The sequence below is a fragment of the Paramisgurnus dabryanus genome, chromosome 9 (assembly GCF_030506205.2).
Source record: "Paramisgurnus dabryanus chromosome 9, PD_genome_1.1, whole genome shotgun sequence".
Lineage (NCBI taxonomy): Eukaryota > Metazoa > Chordata > Actinopteri > Cypriniformes > Cobitidae > Paramisgurnus > Paramisgurnus dabryanus.
In genome coordinates, this window is record NC_133345.1 from 18,680,418 (window position 1) to 18,695,496 (window position 15,079).

The 15,079-nt window shown below is 39.4% G+C and overlaps 1 long non-coding RNA gene across 1 annotated transcript in view; it reads left to right on the top strand.

Annotated features, from left to right (window-relative positions):
* The window catches only part of LOC135746378 (uncharacterized), a 45,095-nt gene extending 37,315 nt beyond the window's left edge, over positions 1-7,780 (top strand). Inside the window, exon 3 of the long non-coding RNA XR_010531533.2 lies at positions 7,673-7,780. This is a non-coding gene — a long non-coding RNA (uncharacterized lncRNA). The remainder of the gene's footprint in view (positions 1-7,672) is intronic.
* The last annotated feature ends 7,299 nt before the right edge of the window (positions 7,781-15,079 follow it).

Below are 15,079 nucleotides of genomic sequence, written 5' to 3' on the forward strand. Positions count from 1 at the left end.
CTCCGTGAGCCGTTCGGTCACCGTCACTACTGAGGCTTGTGCACCTGAACGGCTGAGCTCTGGTCTCCGCAGCATAGCTGCATCAACAGAGAACGCAACTGTCTGGGAAAAAGGGGTTATGTCGCGCCTCGGCTGGACTGCCCTGAAATGTTTTCTGTGTGCTGTTTATCCAAACATACTGTGTAATACTGTCGGCTATGCGACCTCACTATAGTGGCGAACGGTATTTAATTCCTCTAAAAAGAGTAATTTCCGTGCTTACTATACTGTGTTTTGACACCCACGGTTGTACGGTGTCTCTAAACACTTTATCGCCTTACTGACAAGCAATCAGTAATACGCACACACGGCCCGCTGTCCATAATTCTATCGACGCTAGCCGAAAAAACCCCGGTTTGGCCATATACTGTGTATTGACACCCCACGACTGTACGGTGTCTCTAACACCTTTCTGCCAAATTCGCTCGCAGCCCACCTCAGTTTCTCCGCTACGATGCTGATGGCGCAAACGAGCACGGTCTTACGGCTGTTATTCTCTCTTCCTAGAGGAAGGACAGCCTCAGACTTTTGCATGGCTCCAAGCGTTTGAATCGCGCCCTCTCCGGACGGCCACTCAAAGGCTTACAGCCAAGCGGTTTATGACGTTTTTCGGCCATATAGCTGATTTATATTAGCGGTCCGAAGACGCTCACACCTCCGCTCCAATACTCGGAGATATTAAGGGTAAGATCAACCTCAAGTGAGCTTGCTACCCGCCACAATAAGTTTCAAAGCTTAAAGCGCGCGCACAGTCAGACGCGCGCGGCATCTCGTTTAAGACGGGCGCACGTACCCCTCTAACGAGCCTCAGAAAGCTGAACATCGTGGCATTGTTCATAAGTCCACTTCAGTTTGACTAAGCAAAGGTCCCGCCCCGAGCTGACGGCCGGGAAGCTTGCTTAAGTTACACACTGCTGCATGAAGTGCTGTCATCACGAGCTAGCCCAGCATTTGCTGTGGGTTGAACACGCTTTACGACGGCAATCAGCCTTCGGCGCGTGGAACGCCGTTTGTCTCATATAAATCACCTTGTACTGTGAATACGGTACATTAAGAGGATGATTTAGCACTGCAGCACTCTCGACCGTGTTATTGTGATAATGCGGTCGGGCAATCTACGGTGGTTTCATTATTTACCGAACCAGACTGAGATCTCGCCCCCTGAACAAGCTGACGAGTCATCTCCTTTATAAACTCATTGCATCGCTTTATAAGCTATGTTCAATCAGAGTGATACGCATCTCATGCTTAAACTACCAATATTAACCCATTACGATGGGCGTGCGGAGATGGCATCCGTGGGACACGACCTACATTACGTGCCTTATGACACATTGACACAAGCTGCTAGGACCCCTTTCACGAGGCGTCCTTATGCAAAGTCTGATCCATTCTGTCTAGTGACATTTGAAAGTCAATACCCCCCGCGAATCGTGGGTGGAACACTTTTCTCCTCACTACAGAGGCACGGCGGCTCTCTCCCCTACCTATATCTATGTGGCCGTGATAACAGCGAACCACGCTTTTACGACCGACCATTCATTTAATTCACAAGCCTGTCATCTCTCAGATGCGGACGGCGGCGGTAACAGCGAACCATGCTTTTACGGCTGGCCATTCACTTTATTCATAAGCCTGTCATTTCTCAGATGCGGACGGTGCCCGAGGCACAGCGCTCTGGAACTGTCCAAGGTCCTGGATGACACATACGTCTGACGTACATCAGACGATCAGCTGTTCATCTGCGTCACAGATCACTCACTAGAGCACCTGTCAATACAGGCTATTTATGGATCGTTGACGTTATCACCTCCCGTGACAATTATGCTCACTTGTCTTAGAGCATGGGCATGGTCTTAGAGGTTTCTCATTTGACAATTGTGACACGGCCGGCTGGTCCCCGCCGTCCACGTTGTCAGTTTACAGCTTCGACATCCCTGCTTCGCACTACTGTGGTTTGTTGCATTAAAGGTGCGCCCATTAGCTCACCTGTATGCACGATATGGTTTTTAATTATATGCGTCCACCGTGCGCTTAGAGAAGCTCACATGTACACGCTATAACATTTTGGTATACAATAAGATGCGCTTGGGAAAGCTCACCTGTATACACAGCTGTGTTATGATTTGTGACACATACATTGTTGTTCATCTGTGTACGTTCACGGTGCGTTGGGTGCCCACCGTTACGTTCATCAATCATATTTGTACACATTCACGGCGCGTTCTGTGCACTGATTTATCTATACGCATTCACGGTGCACTGAAGAGTTCACCCGTGTGCGCACAATTTATTATCAGAACACATGACGGCGCGCTCGAGAATCTTGCCGGCCTGTGCATTATAACACTCTGATTCATCTATATGCATTCACGATGTATTCAAGTGTTCACCTGTGCCCGTGCAATTTATAGTCAATACACATTTACGGCGCGCTTGGAAAGCTCACCGATCTGTGCACTATAATACTACCTATATGCATCCCGATGCGCTCGAGGGTGCACCTGGGTTCACACTATTGTGGTATCTGTATAATCCCACGCTACGAACCGTTCTGCCGCATATTATAGTCAGATCGGCCGTTCGTGAGCTTCGCAGATCACTCACTACGTATGTCTGTTGCTAACAGTGGTTATTTAGATGGATGGTGGAAACCATCGCACTGGCTCACGCCCCTCTATGAGCTATGTCCTATATAGAGCCCACTCTCTGCGAGTTTGGCTTCTTCATGAACTTGGTCTACAGGGGTATCTATATCTATATTTGATATCTGCTACGCGGCCGGCTGGTCTTCGCCGTCTACGTTGTCAGATTGTACAGCTTAGACGTCCCTGCCCTACGAGCGCAGGTTCTCTCGGCTCAATCATGCACGCTCATGCGTTTTATGTGTACACCACGGTGCGCTCAGCGAGCTCACCAACGTGACTCTGAATTTACTTATCTCGCACAGCCGCGGCGCGCTCGGTACCTCGCCGTCTTGTGCTATGTTATGTGCCCCCGGTGCGTTTAAAACCCCACCTTGTGCGCGTCAACAATTTATATGGTGCTTACACATTTGCTTTTTAAGCTGTGAATATGCCGGGTATAGGGCCACACGCAGTGTCTCTCCGGTAAGGCACTTCAGTACGTTGTGTATGCACGGCGTGATGGGATTACGTTCCCCCATAGCGTCAGCTAACTGACGCAATGCGAAGTGAACCGTATTGAAAGGGAACGCTTAGGTTACTCACGTAACCCCGGTTCCCTGAAATAACGGGAACGAAGCATTGCGTCTCTTGCCGTGCTACAAACGTCTACGCAGCGAGTGTTATTCGGCTGCGCGCTTCAGTCGAATATAATGAGCTCCTGACGATTGAACCGCGCTTATATAAGGACGCGTTCCTCCCGCGCGCGGGTTCAAACGTCATTGGTCTGTACTTTGTACAGACGTTAACCAATAGGCTTCAGTCACGGAGTAAACAGGAGTTTCCCCCATAGCGTCAGCTAACTGACGCAATGCTTCGTTCCCGTTATTTCAGGGAACCGGGGTTACGTGAGTAACCTAAGCGTTATCTGACAACTTTGGTGCACGCATTCACATGTTTTAATCAGAGACTTGGTTAAAGAAAGTCCCAAATCTAAAATAAAACCCCTATTATACCGGAGCGGCCATAATTACATTTTATTGTGTAATAAACACATATTCCCAGTTGGTTTTAAGATATCATTAATTTAAAACAAAACCCAGAAGATGATATGAAAGTGTTTTTAATCGTTTAAAAGTTTCTTAACGGTGGATATGAACATTCATCCGCGTATGTTTGTAAACGCCGGAGCGCGATCTAATGTTGTGATCAGAATACTATGTCTGAAAAGATTAAACTTTTATATAGTTTAAAATAAATAGGATTTAGTCTAAAGAAATGTCGACCTACGGGGGTTTTGGTACAATTCATTGCTATACACATACTGCGTATTTCATTAAATAAATTGTGTTGTTAAAAACTTTTAGATACAGTAATGTTTGCCATAAAATAGATTATGATCTAAAATAAACCTTTTACTTTTTTTTTTTTTTACTTTTTTTTTTGAGTTACCATATTACATTTTACCACTACAGTTTTAAAAGACTCTACCTAGATTACAAACCGACCCTGCTGTGAAATATCTATCACACACGGTCATAAGCTCAACATCAAAAACTTTGAGGTTGATCAGAAAAATATAGCTTATAGTTAAATAGATAATAGTATATTTAATGTTTACCATTACAACTAAAAGATTTTATTCTTGCGTGACTTTAAAAAAGTCTCTTGACAAAACAAACGTATTATCAAGTTGTATTTATAAGATACACGCAGTCAATTGACCTAAATAATACTTTATTTTTGTCAGAGCAGACAATATAAGACTCTTTGTATAATATACACATAATCACACATGTTTTAAGAAGCCTTTAATTAAAAATAAAACCCCAAAATGGGGTGAATACTTCTTAAAAACATTTAAAAGTTTATTAACGTCATATATAAGTTTCTCTGTCACCATCTGTGCACGTATACACATGTCTTAATCAGAGACTTGGTTAAAGTTTCCCGTAAATCTAAAATAAAATCCTATTTTGCCATAGTGGACAGAATTACATTTATTAACATTATTTTAAAATGGCAGATATGAACGCTCACCCGGCGCTTTGTCAGACACCGCCGGATCTTTAATACGCGTGAAACTATAGTGCAGGTTATGAAAAGATTCACGGAACTCATGAATCGTTTAAAATTGTATTTAGTTTAGACTTTCGTCTAAAGATTGTAGTATTGCCGGCTCCGAAGGTTATGGCTCAGATAATTGCTTAAACTATACACGTATACGGAATATTTCATTAAATAACTTGTGATGTTACAAACAAATGTTTTAATCGTAGCATTGTTCATGATTTGTCTAAATCTAAAATAAACATTTTACTTTTTTGACACCGTAATGGGGGATTGTTTTACCAACATTGAGTTTTAGAAATCTTTAATCGCTTTACAACACGCACCCCTGTGAAAGAATGCATGTCTTGTGCGAAAGGAGGGAGGATGGTTGAGATCTGACATCAAATGTCAATAAACAGCAAATGTCGAAACACGAGCCGTCATTAAACATGACACCATACGCTTGACATAAAACACACTCAGGAAAAACAATCACTCTAAATGACCGGCAATAAAACCATTAAATACTTTCTGTCTAAAGTTGACAACTTGTACAGATTTTGATTGATGGTCCCGCCCCCCTGTCAAAGGGTCATAAAACACGACCTGTCAACGGGTGGGGGAGGGGGTCATAAAAGTTTGACGAATGGTGGCCCGCTACAACTACTTCCGTTATTCAGCATGTTTATTAACAACATTCCACGCCACCCTTTAATTCTTGAAGATATGTTTTTAACTGTATAATGATTAGATTCCCTGTGTTGCACTGGACTTCTGCTAAGCTTGAACTTGAAAACGCGATGCATCACGTGCGCGGTACAACGCTTCATCCACCCGTAGCGCGCGTGCACGGAGTTTAAATGTTCATATTTTGGCTTGAACATTTTATTGCATTCAGTCTTAAAGCCTAATAAACAGTACCTGTTGAAGTCATTAAAGTTAAATAAATAACAAAAGAAGAGAAAGTGTGCAGCAGTGTGCCCAGGATGGTAAAATAATTATTACAATGTATTCCTAATGACCAACACAAGTCTTCTGGATCCTGACATGGTTTGAAATCTATAGGTATTTGATTCTTTGGTTTTCTGATGTATTAAAATTCATATATGTAGAGCAGGGAAATAAGAAGCTTTTTTTCCTGGGGTGCATGCCCTGGAAAATACTTATATGGACCTCGGTATTTATAAAATCATGCAATGCGGCGTGTTTGTCTTTACAGTTATGAAATTTATTATTTTAAACACACATTTCACAAAGTATATATTGTAAGTGTAAATATTCATAAACTCAACACTTCGGAGGCGTTTTTCTAAAGAATAATGTTTAAACTTTATTGGTGGTGGTTGAGAATAATTCCTCTTTCCATATGTAACGCATTTTAGCGCAATATAAATGTATCATATTGTTATTCTTAATATATAAGAATACTAATATATTTTTTAAAACATTTATAACACACACACACACACACACACACACACATATATATATATATATATATATATATATATATTTATATATATATATATATATATATATATATATATAAAGATGCTTAGTACAATAGCTTTGCTTCATATAAGTTTCTGTAATAAATCTTTAAATCAATCACAAAACGTGTTGACAGTGGCAAATAAAATGCTTGTTAATTTAAACAAGGCAGAAAGGTGTATAAAACAGCTTTAATTAACAATATCTGAATTGGCTCTTTGCACACTTCAAATTTTCTCATGTCATAATTTATAATTATTAATTAGATTTAATATAAATAAGTTTTGAAAAGTGTTGAATGCGAACGTGTAAGATATCTGGAAGGCGATGTGGCGTGTTTGTCTCTACAGCCACATGTTATAAAATTGATTATTTTACACACACATTTCACAAAGTACATATTGTAAATATTCATAAACTCAACATTTCGGAGGTGTTTTTCGTCCACAAAATGCACAGTTTCTCTGTTCGCGTCAATTATTTTGGTTTGACCAACTAAAAAAACACAGAAGTGACATTAAGACATTTTATTAAGTTACTTTAATAAATTATTTTAGTGATATTCTATTTTACAATAATATTTTTTACAATTATGAATTACGTAGAAACACTGACTGCATATGCGCAAGAAAGGTAGCCTATTATTAAAGATTTTATAAATATAAATATGTAAAAACGAAATAAAAAAGATATCATATGGCAACTGTACAGCCCGGGTTTAAACGCCTTTTTTCTAAAGAATAATTTGTAAACTTTATTGGTGGTGGTTGAGAAGAATTCCTCTTTCCATATGTGAAGCATTTTAGCGCAGTATAAATGTATCATATTGTTATTCTTAAAATATAAGAATACTACTATATTTTTTACAACATTTTTAACTTTAAAACATGTCTTTTTTATACCACATTAATCTCTTTAAAATATTGATACTTTTAGAAAAACTGACAATTATAAATATTATGAACAAACAATGAAACGGTGTCAAAATTCGACAACACAAATAATTAAGATATTCATTGTAAATAGAGTCGCGTTTATTAGGCTCACACTAAAATCTCTGTTGCACTTCCTATAAGTTCGCATTGCACGTATCTTAATAGTTGTATGCGCTGTTATGCTGGCAAGAATGGGTTGACATATCACTTTGCTGTTTTAATACAGTAGCAATGTAAAATATTCAGCAATGCCCTTATTAACTTCTGGAAACAACGCAATGCAATGTTTTTATGCGCCACCTGGTGGATATTCTGTGAAGCGAAACACATTAAGGGAAAATGGAAAGTAGCCCCCCCGAAAGCACTTGCAGAATGCTGCGAGACTCTGCGAGACGAATTGGCGAATGCCGCGGGAGAAAACGCTCATTTTTAAAGGCCACATCTGTATGATGTATTTAGCTAGTGAAACCACTACCAGTCTTAAATGTATAACTGATGATGACAAAGTTTTTTTCCTCTGCATAATCATAGGAACCCAGGCAGTAGCATCGTTTCACAATGTTTCCATCACCATCATCAGTGGATGCCTTTGCCGTCCGTAGCCTGAGATTTCAGATTTGCAGCAAAAAATTAGATTTTCTCATTTATTGGAATGCTGTGCAGGTATTTAAGTATTTAAGTAACTGTGTTAAATAAAGTAGTATTTACTTTTACAATAAATTTATTACTTGTTTATATTTTTACAGGTTGTACCTTGCAGCCATCCATTACAATGTCACCAAGCCGTAACAAAAGCAGGAGAGGGAAAGTACAAGGCTATGTTCCCAAAACACACAAGTGACATACCGTAAGCAGTAATGTTTTATTTCAAATACATTCATAATTAAAAACTTAATGTATGAGCAGGGAAATAAATGATCAAAACAAATGATTTATTGACTGCAATATTTCTACAGTTATGTGGAGGATGTGATCAGGCTTCTGTTTGATGAGGTATTTGAAGATAAGCTGAAGGAAACCCCGATTCCAATGGACCCATGGATTAAAGTGACAAAAATTCTTCTGACTGAAATTTTTTTCAGGCCAAGTCATATTTCTTTTGTTTACTTTCTCCTAAGACCTAAATGGTCGTGTTTATATGAGGATACTTGCAAAGACGGGATTTTTGATGCATATTTGTATTTAAGGCCAATAAAGTGGCAAAAATACTCACAAGCTCAATGAGAAGCGAATGCGCGGCTTACGTGTTCAGCTCTGACACACAAACAGTGGATGCATAGCACTGTTGTTTGTGTTTGAATGGCTTAATATCACTTGTTTATAAATTGCGGAGCTTAAATATATGTACAAATGTTACGTTTTTTGAGACCACACGCAAATGAAACTGCAAGAACTAACAGGTGGATGACATCAAAGTGCCGCGAGAGCATTTCGGAAGCAGTCTCCTCTTATGATTCCTGAAATCGCTCTCACGGTATGTGGATGTCATCTGCCTCTTGGTTCTTGTGGCGCCACATTAAGTTTACCCACGAATTTAACAAACCTGTTGTATCAGCAACTGGCCTGATGAGCATAGCATTCAAAAACGGGACGCGGGTGATCACGTACGTGAGAAATCATTTACCCCCAAAATACAGGACCCCTAATCGCAAAGACACGTAAATTACCTGGCGGTTTGATTTTCTTATCCCACGAAATGAAAGGCTTGCCAATCTTCATCATTTCGCTAAGCCAAGTCAATCTCCAGTGCTCTTTTACACCTTTATCAATCGCCAAAAACATCGGAGCCTTTCTGCATTACAAGTTTGTCCATGCTAGCTGAAATAAAGTTTTACCTCAGCTTAACGTGATACAGTCAGAAAACCCGGAGTGGATCCGGTGCGCAGTGATTACAGAACGCTTAGAGTGGAGAGAGGAACGTGATTTGGATCCACTCCAGGCTTTGATCACATCCAACTTAAAGTTGAATACACGTCGTCTTTATGAAAAGTGAATTTAATAATTTTGCAATTGACGGAAATCCGTCTAGCGACGGAAAACTTTAATCCATGTGGACCTGGCATCACAGTTTGAGAGACCTTCAAAGGAGGAAGTGATTGCATGCCATCTTCAGTGCAGGGGTCATCGAAAGCCAACATTGTGACCGATCTGATCAGGAAGCTCCAAGCGTATCTGGAGAACAACACACGACAGCATGATAACCTTATAGTGTCGTCTTAGATAGCACCAGCTGACAAAGCTTTGATATGCCATTTATCTGAATAGATAGCTGTAAGAAATGAATTGAACAATTTTTGAAAGAAGAGCACAATATGGTTACTAAAGTATGTTTATTTGTATATTGTTTAACATTTAAATATATATTTGTAATAAATAAAAAACTTTTGACTGACTACTATATTTTCTTTAAAGTTACATCTTTTGTTCTTTTGGGTACTTTGTTACTATAATGATACTTTAGTGTTATTGGTTTAAAAATGTAATAAAACTTACTCTAGTCCTGCGCCTCAAAGGCTTATAGTCGGTACAATAAATGTTCTGTGTGTAGGGATTTAGACAATTTGTGCAAAACCTGGATGATTTATTATTAAAGAAACTTGATGATTGGAAAGTAGGAAGGTAAACGTATTAAAAAATATATTGTAATGCTACTACTTACTGTATATATTTTGGTGTAAGTCAAACACACAATTTTTTGTTATCTTGTGGACATAATCACACATACTGTCATGTTTATGCAAATTGTTGCAACAGTTTATCTCTTTATTTATACGCATAGCACAATCTTTTCTTTTTTGTTAACTGTGAAATTCTTACAGAACATGCTGGTTAAGGTGAAACTAGGGGATGCCCAAAAAATTTTCAAAATATCTGAGCTAAGACTGAAGGATTTTTTGTCTGCAGGTAAATTTTTTTTTATTTAGGTGTATTTAGCTGTATTTTAGCAGCAAGCTTTTTTTAAGACCATTGATGTCAAAACTACAATTTAAGCAGTTTAGTTTCTCTTTAAATTCTCTTTAACTTTTTTCAGCCTTTTTAAAATTTGGTTTCCCAACTGTGCCCGAGGGAGTGAAGGTTGTTGATGAATCGGGGATTGAGGTGGATGATGATGTGTTTGAGGACGTAATTAAGGATCCCTCACTTGGAGTTCTCACCATCATATATGGTGCAGGTTTGTATCTGACAAATTATAGACATTTCCTCAACTTATTACTAACATGCAAACTTTTTTAACCACATGAATGTATATGCACCCAGATGTACTTTCTGCCTCTCCACAAGCCTCTCCTGTGCAGTCAGATCGGTCACTTTCTTCGTACACTGACTCCAATGAATCACGTGATACAGTCATCATTGAGGAAAGCCCTTCCAGTATAATAATGAGGATAGATTCCGAAGCCAAAAGGGTGGGGATCGAGATTTTTATACTTGAGCATTTTGAGAATTATTAACATAAATTTGATATGTGTGATTGGAGTTTAAAAATAAAAATAAAACTTTTAGAATAGATACCGTTAAATAATTGTTTTAAATAATGCTGGAATAGCAATGAAATGTCTTAACATGCCATATTTATTATACATTTTTTTCCTTAATTTATTTTTAGTTGGTAGAATCCATTCTGATCCAGAAACCAGGCGGGGAGCAAATAATAAATGAATACAACCGAACAAAGTCTTTGGGGGATGAAACAAGGAGGAAAATGGTTAACATCCTGGCCACTAATATGACAGAAATAAATGGGGAATCAGCATTATGATCATTATTATTAAACGATAATTGTCTTTTAAACAATGGCTTAAAAAACGATACAATCTAATTTCTTAATTATGCAGTTCATCCCTACCAAGGCAGGTGAAAGAAACATATGCCAGAGGAATTATGGCTTTGTTTCCTTACCTCAGTGATCCCTTTTCCAAAAATGGCTATGTAAGTGTCACTCAGTTTTTGCATTGAAAAATGCTGACATTTTAAATGCTGTTGATCACACACCCATGCTAGAGTTTTTGTTCCTGAATTATAAGTTATTTAATCTCTCAGGTTTTTTTATTTCTGTATTTTTGTTTTATAAGGAGCATTACTATGATGGTGAGAGCGGCACTGGATACTTAGCATGGAGAATTAAGATTATACAGAGAGGCTTGGCTAAAGAGAGACGAACATCATTAGAAGGTACAGAATCAAATTCAGAAATCTTTTGACCTCTAAGCTACTTTCTGTACCTGTACGAAGTTTACTTTGATGATATGAGGAAAAAACTTTTAAGTGTTTAAGATCATAAAATGCTCTGGTGTTTACCATCAGGACAAGGACCATCTGCTGAGGGGATGTCTGGTGGACCAACTATAAGACGAGAACCACAATTTGCTCCAGAGGCTGTCTTGAGTGAAGATAAATGCAAGGAGGCAATTGCATTCATGAAGCATTCTGCCGACGAGGACTCCGTCAAGATGAAAATGAAGTTGACATTTGACTATCAATGTCAACATGCATTCCACGCGATGCAGCTTCACGGACCGTGAACGACATGAAAGCGATCGGGAAGCTGTGGAGGAACCGCTGCCCGGCCTTCGCAGATTCGGCAAGCCAAACATCACCCTAGCCCCAGACGTTCGCAGGCGACCGAGGGGTGTCACAACCGAACACCCCACGCGATGCAGCTCCGGGGACCGCGTTCGGGTAAAGGAAGACGCCATCGCCCAGCATGAAAGCGGTAAGACTCCGCTTGTTATTGTAACATGTACTACTTGCCACATGTATAGTTTAGCTTCTGCTGTTAGCATAGAGGGGTTTACATGCACTAAGTGTATTGAAGTATTAAGGTTAACTGAGAAGGTTGCTGAACTAGAATCGCGCATCCGAACGCTTGTTGAGGATAGCAAAACCGCTAATGTTACTGTCGCAAATAATCTATCGAGCGAAAAGACTAATGGCTCGGTTCCGACATCAGATGCTAATATAAATATTACAAATACTGTATCGAGCGCGCATAGTGTTTATCAAAATACACATGGCTCGGTTCCGTCATCAGAGTCAAGTCGGCGGTCAAACTGGGTGACTGTTAGGCGGCATAGTCATATAAGGCGTCCTTCTAAGACCCATAACGTAACGACAATTTCTAACAGATTCGATCCCTTAAGGAGTATACCAGCTGAAACACCTTTTAAAAGTGCCCTGGTCATTGGAGATTCTATACTCAGGAACACTAACATTGAGGCTCCAAACACCATAGTCGACTGTATACCGGGAGCCAGAACGTCTGACATTAGATCCAAACTTAAAGTGCTGGCTAATGCTAAGCGGAAGTTTTCTAAGATTGTTATTCACGCCGGCACGAATGACACTAGGCTCCGCCAGTCGGAAATCACCAAAGATAATATTAAGGAGATGTGTGAAATTGCAAAAACAATGTCAGACAATGTAATATGCTCTGGTCCCCTCCCCGCCTACCGGGGAGATGAAACACATAGTAGATTAGTGTCTCTCAATGGATGGATGTTAAAGTGGTGCCCTCAGCATAATGTAGGGTTTATAGACAATTGGAAGCATTTCTGGGGAAGACCATTTCTCCTAACCCGAGATGGCCTTCATCCGTCATCGGAAGGAAGTGCTATACTCACTAAAAATCTGATCAATAGTCTTAATTCTGATATAGTATGACTATCCAGGGCCCAGGTCAGGAAACAGACGGATCGGCTTAACCGTCCATCTGTTAGCTGCCGTGATATGTCAAGACCACTTATATCCCAGCACTTCGAGTCAATCTTACCGAAATATCAGCACATTTCAACTGTATCTGTTCCCCGAACAAATAAATACAGGGCACCGCTTGTTACATCTGGTACAAATCTGATTCAAATAAAATTAGAAAACAATACATTAACAGATGAATCTCGAATCTTAAAATTCGGCCTTCTTAACATTAGATCGCTTACCAATAAAGAACCTATTGTCAATGAAATAATTACAGACCAAAACTTAGATGTACTCTGTTTAACAGAAACCTGGCTTAAAGCAGACGACTACATTAGTTTAAATGAATCCACCCCACAAGACTATTATTATAAACACGAACCTCGATTAAAGGGGAGAGGGGGTGGTGTAGCTACAATATACAACACAATGTTTAAAGTAAACCAAAAATCTGAGCTAAAATTTAAATCATTTGAAGTAATGTTGTTAAATATGGAAATAACTGATCGTAACCACAAACAGCTTTCTTTTGCTTTAGCGACAATCTATAGACCACCGGGCCACCATGCAGATTTCCTTAATGAAATAGCAGATTTCCTATCTGAGCTTGTAGTCACTGTAGATAAAGCTCTTATTGTTGGTGATTTTAATGTCCATGTGGACAACCCAAAAGACGCATTAGGACGTGCGTTTATAGATGTTCTAAATTCTCTCAATATTAGACAAAACGTGACAGGGCCAACGCATACTCATAATCACACATTAGACTTAATTCTGTCACTCGGACTCAATATTAATGACGTCGAAATATCACCTCAGAGTGATGCAGTTTCTGACCATTACCTTGTGTCATACACTGTACTTCTAGATAGGATCACTCAATCTACAACATGCTACCGACTAGCCAGAACAATAATTTCCACCACTAAAGATAGCTTTATTAGCACTCTTCCAGACCTGTCCCAAATGAAACATGTAGCAGATAACTGTGACGATCTAGATATTGAAATAGAAAACCTAAACAATGTCTGTTCTAACACATTGGATGCCGTTGCTCCCATTCGAAAAAAGAGATTCAAAGAAAAACCGCCAGCCCCATGGTATGACCATCACACAGCAGCCCTTAAAAAGGCAGCTAGAAAAATGGAAAGAAATTATAGAAGCACAAAGTTAGAAGTATGGCGCGCAGCATGGAAACAGAGTGTTAAACACTACAGACAGGCTATTAAAACCGCCAGATCTACATATCTTAGCAAGCTTATAAATGAGAATCATAATAACCCTCGTTTCCTCTTTAGCACAGTTGCGAAACTGACTAGAAACAAAGAACAAACAGAAACCAATAGTAAACTTCAACACAATAGTAACGACTTCATGAACTTCTTTTCTAACAAAATTTCGGCTATTAGGGAAAACATCGTAGCTACCCAGGCAGCCACCATTCTACCCATTAGTTCACTTAACACTAGACTACCATACGAACATCTTGATTCATTTAAACCTACTACAATAGATGAGCTCTCTAAACTAGTCACATCATCCAAATCATCGTCCTGTATATTAGACCCCGTTCCCACAAAACTACTTAAAGAAGTATTCCCTGTAGTGTCAACCCCGGTTCTAAATATCTTTAACTCATCGCTAGAAATAGGATACGTTCCAACAGCTTTCAAACTAGCAGTTATTAAACCGCTGATTAAAAAACCACAGCTTGACCAAGGAGAACTTAATAACTTTAGACCAATCTCAAATCTCCCTTTTCTTTCAAAAATATTAGAAAAGGTAGTGGCAAGCCAGTTACGCACATTCTTGACAAATAATAGTACATATGAAAAGTTCCAATCAGGATTCAGGCCCCACCATAGCACAGAGACAGCGTTGCTTAGAGTTACAAATGACCTCCTATTAACATCCGATCGTGGTGAAATCTCAATTCTTATATTACTAGACCTTAGTGCAGCATTTGACACAATAGACCACAGAATCCTACTCAATAGACTAGAAAACTATGTTGGTATCAGTGGTCAGGCGCTAGCCTGGTTTAGGTCATATCTAACCAATCGCTATCACTTTGTTTATGTAAATGAGGAAGAGTCATATCACTCCCTGGTTAAATACGGTGTACCGCAGGGATCAGTTTTAGGTCCTATCCTGTTCTCGTTATACATGTTACCCCTAGGAGACATTATCAGGAAACACAACATAAGTTTTCACTGCTATGCGGATGATACCCAGCTTTACATC